Source organism: Pleurodeles waltl, chromosome 5, assembly GCF_031143425.1.
Source record: "Pleurodeles waltl isolate 20211129_DDA chromosome 5, aPleWal1.hap1.20221129, whole genome shotgun sequence".
Classification (NCBI taxonomy): domain Eukaryota; kingdom Metazoa; phylum Chordata; class Amphibia; order Caudata; family Salamandridae; genus Pleurodeles; species Pleurodeles waltl.
Window position 1 is genome coordinate 1036923464 of NC_090444.1, and position 10476 is coordinate 1036933939.

Consider the following 10476-nt stretch of genomic DNA (forward strand, 5'->3'; position numbering starts at 1 on the left):
GTGGTAGGTTCACCTGGCGAATCCTTAAGTTTGACTGGTGAGTGCTAAATTCAATGTGATGGGATCAAAGGTGCACCCAATTGGTGTCACAGGTCGAGGTAGTTAGTTCATGAGGTGTTCCTGATGGGAATTTTGTGCAACCTCTGTGTTTTAGGGTCTTTTTCATAGTTATAAAATGGAGGAGAAATATTCTGAGGTATGGCTTGCAGTTACTGAGTTTCGAAGATGGGTTTTGTGTATTGGCTGGTGGGACCTGAGGACATGCTTTGGGTCAAAGATGTAGAGCTATTGAACCTGCTTTCAATCCATGTACTGTGGCAGTATTGCTGTGACTGACATTCTCTCCTACTATTGGGCTTCCCGCCTTCTGTCAACGACTGGTGGTACGGCCCATTGGGAGAACCAATTTTTGCGTGTGTATCCATGGTCGCTCTGCCACTATTTTTTTCTAAAACCCAATAAAATGTATTGATATTACAGTAGTTGTTGGCAGTGTGCAACACATTTTGTAATGGATGGTTAGTGTTGACCTCAGGAAGACTCACTGCTATGACATGCTTTTACCAGCCCCAGACAAAATGTACTTTCAGTGATGCAAGCACAATAATCGCTATTGTTGCTGCCCATTTGATAGCATACACCGCATGCTCAATTATTTTGCTGCCTAGCACTGTATACAATTATGGTTGCTCACTGCTGTCTCCATAGTAGCACCTTCTTTCTGCAGCTTCCTATGATTGCTGTCACATGGCAACAGCCACTGTAATGACAAACATATATCTGTTATCTCATGAATTGATGGTTTTGAAAAAAAAACAATTAAACAAATATAAAAACACCTACTTTAATGACTTGTTACTTTTGCACCTTCACTTATAAATGCTGCTTGTGTTGCAGCATCCACTTTGATGGATACAGGACACAATTCCAGCTCTGCAAACACTAATGTCGTTGGTGGCAGCTTCCTCAGAGCAGACCATACCACAAAGGTGGGCTACCTTTGCCTTAGGGCCACAGTCACTTCTGCAACTGGTGTCTGCTGCCCCCAGACAGGCACATATTTGGATAACCTTTTACTGGTGCCCACAATGCAGCACATGCCATTGTGCTGGTTTACTGCTAACCCAGTAGTATTAATTGTTGTTATTTATGGGGCATCACACACATCACAGGGTGTTGACTACTGCTCTAGCACACACAACTATGGCTAGTGCTATGTGCCACAGGGCAGCATGCAATGCTACTGCTAGTGGTTGCTGTCTCCATGAAATCCCTCACTAATATGGTACTCCTGCCGAAAGGCAACATTGATTGCAGCCATTGGTGTCTCTTCCAGGGCAGCACTCATTGCTATAGCTGGTGACTATTTCTTTAAGGGAAGCATCCTCTATAATGGTTGTTACTACTGCCTGCTTGTGTAGTAAGGGCTGTCCTTGACAGTGGCTGCTGCCCAAAGGCAGCACAAACCACAATGGTAGTTTAATGTTTTCAGATGCCCCACGGTAACACACACCACTATGGTTGGCTATTTCTGGTTTCAGGATAGCACTAAATAGCTATCACTGCCATGGCCATGGCTCATGTTTGTTGCATGCTGCCACCTAGGCATCACTCTCTGTAATGGCTAGCACCTGATGCATTGGGACATCACACACTGAGAAAACAAGGCAGCCTGCACTGCTATTGTTGCAAAATAGTGTCCCAAAGGCAATACACTCTATTATAGAAGGTTATTTGCTACAAATTGATTGGCTCTTCTGACCAAGGAAAGCTTACACTGCTAAAGGTTATTATTGACCTAAGGTAAGCAAAAACTGCCATTACTGGTGGCTGCTGACCCTATTGCAGTAAACACCTCTGTTTGAAGTTTACCAATGCCCCAAGAGTGATATGGGCTGCTGTTGCTAGAGCTGGAGTGTAAACATCATTAATAAAAGTGTGCTACTAAAACAAAATGAAATAACATGTTTAAAATGTGTGATGCTGAAAAGTGTGTTTTAGTAAAAAATTTGCTTTAGAAAACATGACTACTCCGGTGCCAGCCATAAATCTAGTTTGACAATAATAATAAGTAACTGTCTAAAGAAATGTGTTTTTGTTGGTTTATTATTAAATGTATTAAACGATTAATAGTTCGAAAATTATGAAATGTTTAACTCTGCATGGTTTAGAATTCAATTTAAAAAGGTCTCATGTTAGGAATAAATGCAGCTGTAATGTTTGAACTGCTAACTTTGTGAACTGTTTTTCTAAGCATCCTGTGACATGTTCTTTGCTCGCAGTGGGAATATTATGTTCTTATGTTGCAACATTTGTCTGGCTTCCTGAAGATAACATGTACTCATGAAACAAAGGCTTACTGAATTTTTGAATAGGCTTTATGTGTAATCTGCAATATTTGTATTTTGCTGCGGAAACTGGTGACTGCATGGAGAAAGGATTTACTAGTGGTTCGCACAAAAAGTGAAAAGGCTACAGCAGAGAACGTGGAGTGACCCAAACCACCCCATAGACTGGCCAATAGAGTTTTAGGTAGTTACTTTCTAGGAGTTTAATATAACAGAATTAGGTGATGCAGAGTTGCAGAGTTCTGCTGTTCCTGTCAGTGCAGACGTCTTCTGTTCCTGTGTGCCTTGCAGCTCTGAGCTGTTTTGCAGATGTGCTTTTATTTCTGCTACTTAATAATGTACTGTGTTTTAACGTTCAGCCACTGACAGTTCAGATGCATTAAGGCCAACATTACTGAACTGTTTTGTATATTGTCACTGACCAATGAAGATAACCAGAAGGTGCTCCACTGATGAAGACATCACTGCCTGCTGATCCATTTAGGAGAGGTATAACCAAATTGCACATTTGTCTTTCTTGTTGACTTTTGAAATCCAACCGCTATTTTTGGTTAGTGCTACTGTCAGATGTTTTCCAAATAAATTTTTGTCTTCTTTTCAATTTGCATGAAGTCCAAACATGCTTATCTGATTAGAGTTATAGTTAAGGATGCCACATTCTAAATGTGACTTTTTATAAATGGATTGTAACAATTCATCTACGATAACTAAATGTATTCTGTATCAATCATTTATTTGCTATTGTTGTTATTCTGGTTTATGTGATCTTAGCATTGTTAACCTAAAGAGCAACAAATGATTGAACATTACTAAACTGGTGTGGTGATTCATGGCCACATGGGTTATGGTGCGTATAAGTTACTGACTCCGACCACTACAAACAAGAAACGGGATCGAACACACGACTGTTGGACTTATCATGGTCCTGGTACAAACCTTGATTCATTACCAAGGTGTACCGTCAAATATATATTGATATATCCACACATGTGATAAGCAACTTCTACACCGAATATTACAAGACAACCATATTGTGACACAGATCAAATAACTTACAGTCTTTAATGAGCCTTGAAAAAGTCGTTTTCACGATGAAACACGTGTCGGCTGCATATACATGGATTGGTACAACGTTTGCTGTTTTCATTGAATACCCAAGAAGAATAAAGGACTTACATTTGGAATGCTTGGATGTGCCGTGGTTCTTTCAACTTAATTCACTCATTGTGGACCTTCGGGATCACAATCTACACACCTTGTGGCTGGGTGTGGAGCCACTCTGGCACTCTGTATATTATATATGTCTAACTGTCAATAATATGTACTTTTTTGGACTTTAATACCAGCAAAGAAGAATTTATTTTTGGAAGTGCGCACCATCTTAGTACACAGCCACTGGCTATCTCTATGAGATAAATAGGATTGACTCATATAATGAAGATGAGTTACGCTTCATGTGTAAAAATGTTACAAAGAAAGCAGAGTTCGTACATCAGAAATTGGCAGATCTTGCAGAGACATATGAGATAAAAATTGAGAAATCAAAGACACTGAGAAGAAGTTACAGATTAGAATGCAATTCAAAAGATATTGAGAACATGAGAATACCAGGAATGAAAATCCATATTAAGGAATTAATTCAGAGTATTCAAATATGGGGAGCATTAGATAGATGGGAAGGCAGATGGGTAAAGAAAAGAGCTCAGAAGAAAAAGAAGTCTGCAAATTAAAATGCTAATGTGCAGCAGACTGATAATCCAGGAAAGATATTACCAATGAGAGAAGTACCTGGAGGGAATTATGTACATGTCCCTTGGAGCAGGAGTGATATTTTGTCATTCACAAATGGGAAGCTTGCAAAATGCTTGTGGGAAGATTTGAATACCCTGTTAGAAATAGTAGTTCCTGCTGATTTGTGGGTTGAATGCAAAAGATGTGTTGACTGGCCAACCAGAGAGCCCCCACGAGATCCAGTTACAGGTGCACCATCTCCTGATGTGATGAAGTACTATTGCAAAGTGATTGAATTTTTTAAAACGAGAATTTCACCTAAAAGTATTGATTGTCAGAGAATTGATAGGACAGCACAGAAAGCGAAAGAGTCAATACATGCATACTATGAGAGATTGCTGCAAACATTTAAACATTACAGTGGTATAGAAACACTTGAGCCCAAAGACATGATTCATTTTGTGTTCAGATTGTTGAAGGGTTGAGACTTGAAATTGGTCAGATGCTTGAGCCCTTTGATTTTCTGGCAAGCAAAACCAGTGGATGAAGTATTACGGTTTGCTAAATACTGAAGTGATGAGACTGAAATGAAGCAGAAGAAATTAAAGGAAAAGGCAATGGTGATGCATATTAATGCGGCACAATCAGGAATGCATGTAATTTTTCCACAGCAGCGGGGAAGTATGCAGATATTTCAAAATCAGGGACAGGCAAGAGGAAGATGCTGTGGTGGTTATGGAAATGGAAATTGTGGTGTCTATCTGAATACTGGTGTTAATCCAAGTGATATGCAGACAATAAAAATGATGTTACCTTGTCACACTTGCAGAAACGTAGCGCATTGGAAATGGGAGGGTCCAATGATGGTATAAGAGGACATGATTACTCAGATGAATTAAAACAATCTTTTTCCAAATATGAGAGGACCGCGAATGAGGGCTCCTAATTTAAATGTCCAGAATAATGTTAACCAGATGCAGATTCCTCAGTAAATGCAAAGTTCCCAACCGATGCAACAGATACATGTGCCACGTTTTCAAGTGCCAGAGTCACAGCAAATTCAGCCCCAAATACATATGATACCAAAGCCACAAATGCAGATACCTGAAGCTCCAATGGTGCAGTAGCAGATGATGCTTCCTCAGCAGGACACAGGTCAAAAGTTAAATCACAGTAATCAAACAGTGCATCAGTTTACACTCCATAGTGAGGATGAATTGAATGATGAAGTGATGAGTGAGAGTTCGGATGAAGAAGAATGTGTGTTAGAAGCTTCATTAGAAGTGGATCAAAAAGGTCCTTATGTAAATGGAAAAGTAATGGGTCATGATGTTTCATTCTTAGTTTATACAGGAGCTACACGCTCTACAGTAAGAACTGCAGAAGTTCCTAATGTGCCACTTTCTGGGAAAACAGTGCAGGTTGTAGGTGTTGCAAATCAATTCCTGACAAACTCGATTATTGAACCAGTTCCTGTTGAAATTGGTAGTGTTGAAGGTTTGCATAAAGTTGTAGTCTGTGACTCAATTCCAGTTTCCTTATTAGGAAGAGATCTATTGTGCAAACAAAATGTTTGATTACCTGTACAAATTATGGACTTGCTATTCAGACGAATAGTGATGATGATGATGATTCATCTATTCAAATTGAATGTGATTTAGTTAATGAAGAATTTCCACTGATTAGTTTTTATCCTGCATTTACAACACAAGACCTATCAACTGGCTTACAGGGTACAGTTAATTTAAAGGTTTTTCATCTGTCTGGGAAAGATATTGGTCTGATCAAAGGAGTTGAACTAGTTAAAGTCATAGACAAGCCTAATGTAGTTTTTCCACAAATTCTGCAATATCACATGGCACCAGATGTAATTGAAGGAATTACTCCTGTAATTGATGATTTTGCGAATCATGGAGTTCTACGAGAAGTGCTGTGCAGCCCATGCAATTTTCCTGTTATGGGTTTGAGAAAACCAAGTGTGAAATTAAGAATTGTTCAAGATTTGAGGAAATGAATAGCATAGTGGTCAAATGTTGTCCAGTGGTACCAAATCCAGCAGTGCTTTTGTTTCAGATCCCATGTGATGCAAAATGGTTCACTGTGGTGGACCTATCACAAGCATTTTTCTCTGTGCCTCTTCATGAGGATAGTCAGTTTCTCTTTTGTTTTAAATTTTGCAATCCTGTGTATTGTTGGTGCAGAATCCCACAAGGTTTTTCAGAGTCACTATCAATATTCAATCAGGTGTTGTAAAAGAATCTGGAATCATTGGAAATACCTTTCCAATCAGCATTAGTTTAGTACATTGATGATCTTTTGCTTGCTTCAAAGACAAAGGATAACAATAACTTAAAGTATTCTGTATCAATCATTTATTTGCTATTGTTGTTATTCTGGTTTACATGATCTTAGCATTGTTAATCTAAGGGGCAATAAATGTTTGAACTATAATAAACTGGTGTGGTGATTAAGGCCACTTGGGTTACGGTGCGTATAAGTTACTGACTCCAATATAAAAGGAGATGTTTATTGATTTGATTTGACTTCATTGTTTTTAAACATCTCACCCCTATCTGAGTCCAAAGGGCTGTGTCGACCTCTAAGAGTAATTGATGGTTACCCTATACGTGTCACCTTATAAATAAATTATCAAAACAAATATAAGGCTAGACACGCCCACACTAGTGTCAGCTGCTCCTAGGGAGACACAGCACCATAGTTCCCTAATCCTGCCCCAGGACAATACACGCAGCTTTGGCTGGTTACGGATGCCATTGGGAAACACACCTGCCACAGCAACTGTCCCCTGCCCCTAGGGCAACAAACACTGCTATTGCCAATAGCTGTTTCTTGGAAGGCAACACACACGTCTGTGGTTTGTTACTACCTTCAGGGCAGAACAAACTGCTATGGCTATTGGGTTTTGGATTCATGGCAGCACACCACTATGCTTTGCTATTGCTTCCCTAGGCTAACACATGCCGCAATGGCTCTATGCTGTGGCCCTCAAGAGGGCACACACAGCCATGACTAGTTACTGCTGTTCTAAGGCATCATCCATTGTAATGACTACTACTGAACCCAAGTTAGTAAACACTGCCATTACTGCGGCCCCAAAACAGCAACACCCTGCTATTGCACTTTACTGCTGCCTCATGGTCAGAACTGACTGCTATTGCATGGGCCAGCGGTTCCCAGACCAACCTACAAAACAATGTCTTGGTATTGTTGCCTCTAGTGTAGCACCTTCTTTATGCTGTTATGCTTTATGCAACCACAGGGAGCAATCACTGTAACAGTTGTTTGCTTCTGCTCAAGGCCAGCACCCTCTTCAGTGGCTCATTACAGCTGTCTGGCAGGGGGAACAAATACTGTGTTTACTAATGACCATTGCCCCATAGCATCACACACCATGAAGGAAGTTCACTGCTGCCTCATGGACATCACTAATAGCTATTGATGGTGTCAGCTACTTCTAGGCAGCACACTTACATGCTGATTATTGCTGTCCCAAGGGCTGCACATACAGCTAAGTCTGGTTACTAGAGCTGCAAAGTCAGCGCAGTTGCAGTAGCTGGTGACTTTTGGCCCCACAGCAGAAAGCACCAAAAGGTGGCCCCTGTTGCTCTCACCATAATACCTTACTTTTGCCATTGTTGGTGACTGCTTCCACAGGCCACACCCTTTTTAATAGCTGGTTACTGCCTCCCCCAGTGTAGCACTGGTTATTGTCGCCCTAGGAGCAGCAAACAGTGTAATTGCTAATAGCTGCTGCCCCAAGGCAGCACACAATAGTATGATAGTGTATTGCTGCCTCAACAAAAACACTGGCACGCAATAGTATGGTAGTGTATTGCTGCCTCAACAAAAACACTGACAGCTGCTGTTGGAATCAGACACTGAATTTCAGCTCACACAGCTTTCGCGGGTTACGGACACCATCAGAGAAGCACCGCTGCTATAGCCGGTACCTTCTGCCTCTAAGGTAGCAACAGTGCTGTTACTGGTAGCTCCGTGCATCAGACATGTTTTTTGTCATTGTGAGAAATAGTTTTTTTCATGATATACTTATTGTGTATCTCTGTGTGTTTTCTTGTTCAATTTAGTTCTGTACTCTTATCATTTTCTTGGTCCACCATTTACCCATTCTGTCCTCTTGGTTGAGATGAGTTTGTATGTTTACAAGCTCAAGCTGTTTTTGCAGGATACTCAGGTTGGCGGAAGTCATTGCATGCACATCCATCTGTCCTTTTGTCTTGAGGGTTGTTATATTGGTACTGGTAGATCTTCTTGTGATTACAGATATGGTTCCCTGTGCAAGGCATTCTGAAACAAATCAATGAATAAATGTAAAATCACATGTCCATGTTTCAGGGTTTTACTACTTTCTCTCCCTTGCTCACAATCTTTATTTATATCATGATTTTTATTTCCATACTTTTTTCGCTGTGAATAAACACAATGTTTTTATCACGTTTCTTTGTGTGTTGTCCTTTTGACATTTAGAATCTCGTTGTGCCTGTTCTTGATGGATGCATTTGCAAATATTTTTAGGTGCATTTTAGATTTTTCAGGTGCCCTTGTGTGAACCAAATGTCAGTGCAGACCGACTTTTTCGTTTGCTTCATTGTTGAGAGCTGCAATATAAGGATTTAGATTGCCTGACATGCTCTCAGACCAGTTTTATGGAGTCTAGGCAATCATTGCGACAAGCATTGCCATTGCCCTTGGAACCACAGGACCCATATACTTTTGTGCACTCACTGATTTTCTATGTACTTAGATTTTAGGTTTTTACTTTCAAGGCAATGTTAGCTTGACTAATAAATGGTTACACTTGAAGGTTGGTTGTAAGATAGTGTATTTTTGATTCGGATGTAATTATGGCGCTCATTACAACATTGGCGGTAAAAGCCACTTACCGCCGTGCAGAAGACTGCCAACACACCGCTGCGGCTGCGAAATTCCGCCACAGCTATTATGACCCACATTTCGTAATCTGCCAAAATTCAGACACCCACACAAGTCCGCCACACTAAAGGTCAGTGATAAACTGGCAAAAACAAAACCTCCACCGTCACACCAACAGAAATATGCCCACACTATCAGGACCCATGAATCCACGCGGCGGTCTTTCCACCGCGGTATTCCATTGGCGGTACATACCGCCGCGCTCAAATTACACACACATTTACAAAACACTACCACATTGGACAATTCAAAATACACACACCTGATGCACATACACACACCACTCCCACACACCCAATACAATATAAAACACACACCCACAACACCCACAAACCCCCACGACAAAAAAATCAGAAAGAAGGCCAGAGAGAGAGCACCAGCAAGAACAACAGCATCCACAGGCACACAACACCATCACCCACAGAACTTCCACACACCTCACACAACACACCACTACATATCAGCACACTTATCACCACACACTCCACCCCACACATCACCTATACCACCCCATGGCACGGCAAAGACACCCCAGGTTCTCGGAGGAGGAGCTCAGGGTCATGGTGGAGGAAATCGTCCGGGTAGAGCCACAGCTATTCGGAGCACAGGTGCAGCACACCTCCATTGCAAGGAAGATGGAGCTATGGCATAGAATAGTGGACAGGGTCAACGCAGTCTGACAGCACCCAAGAAATCGGGAGGACATCAGGAAGCGGTGGAATGACCTACGGGGGAAGGTGCGTTCCGTGGTCTCAAGACACCACCTGGCTGTTCAGCGGACTGGCGGCGGACCCCCACCTCCTCCCCCACAACTAACAACATGGGAGGAGCAGGTCTTGGAGATTCTGCATCCTGAGGGCCTCGCAGGAGTAGGTGGAGGAATGGACTCTGGTAAGTCAAATCTTAACTATTACAACACCCACCCTACCTGCATGCTATCACATACCCCCACCCTCACCCCCAGCACCCAACTCCTCACATATGTCCCACATCACAAACCACCCATCCCAACACCAAGCACTGCATGCAACAACAAAGCATGGACACCCATCACTAAACCATGCCCACTGCACATACCCATACAACCCCCTTAACCATCCTCACACAAGGTCTCACACAGGAATGCAAGCACTGGAGTACACGGTCACCCACCCATTGCACACCATGACACACACAGATGTAATAACAATCCTTTTATACCCCTGCAGGACCCCTACCCAACATCACCGGACAGGAGGGTCCACACATGTCCACACCACCAACAGAAGAGGCCCACAGTGATGACAGCACTTCTGTCCAACTGGATCTAGATGACCAGCCCGGCCCATTGGGGACCTCGGGACAGTCGGTTCCCATCACCCACTCACAGGCCACTACAGACCTTCCACCCTCTGGAAACACCAGCACAGCACCCACCCAGCAGGCC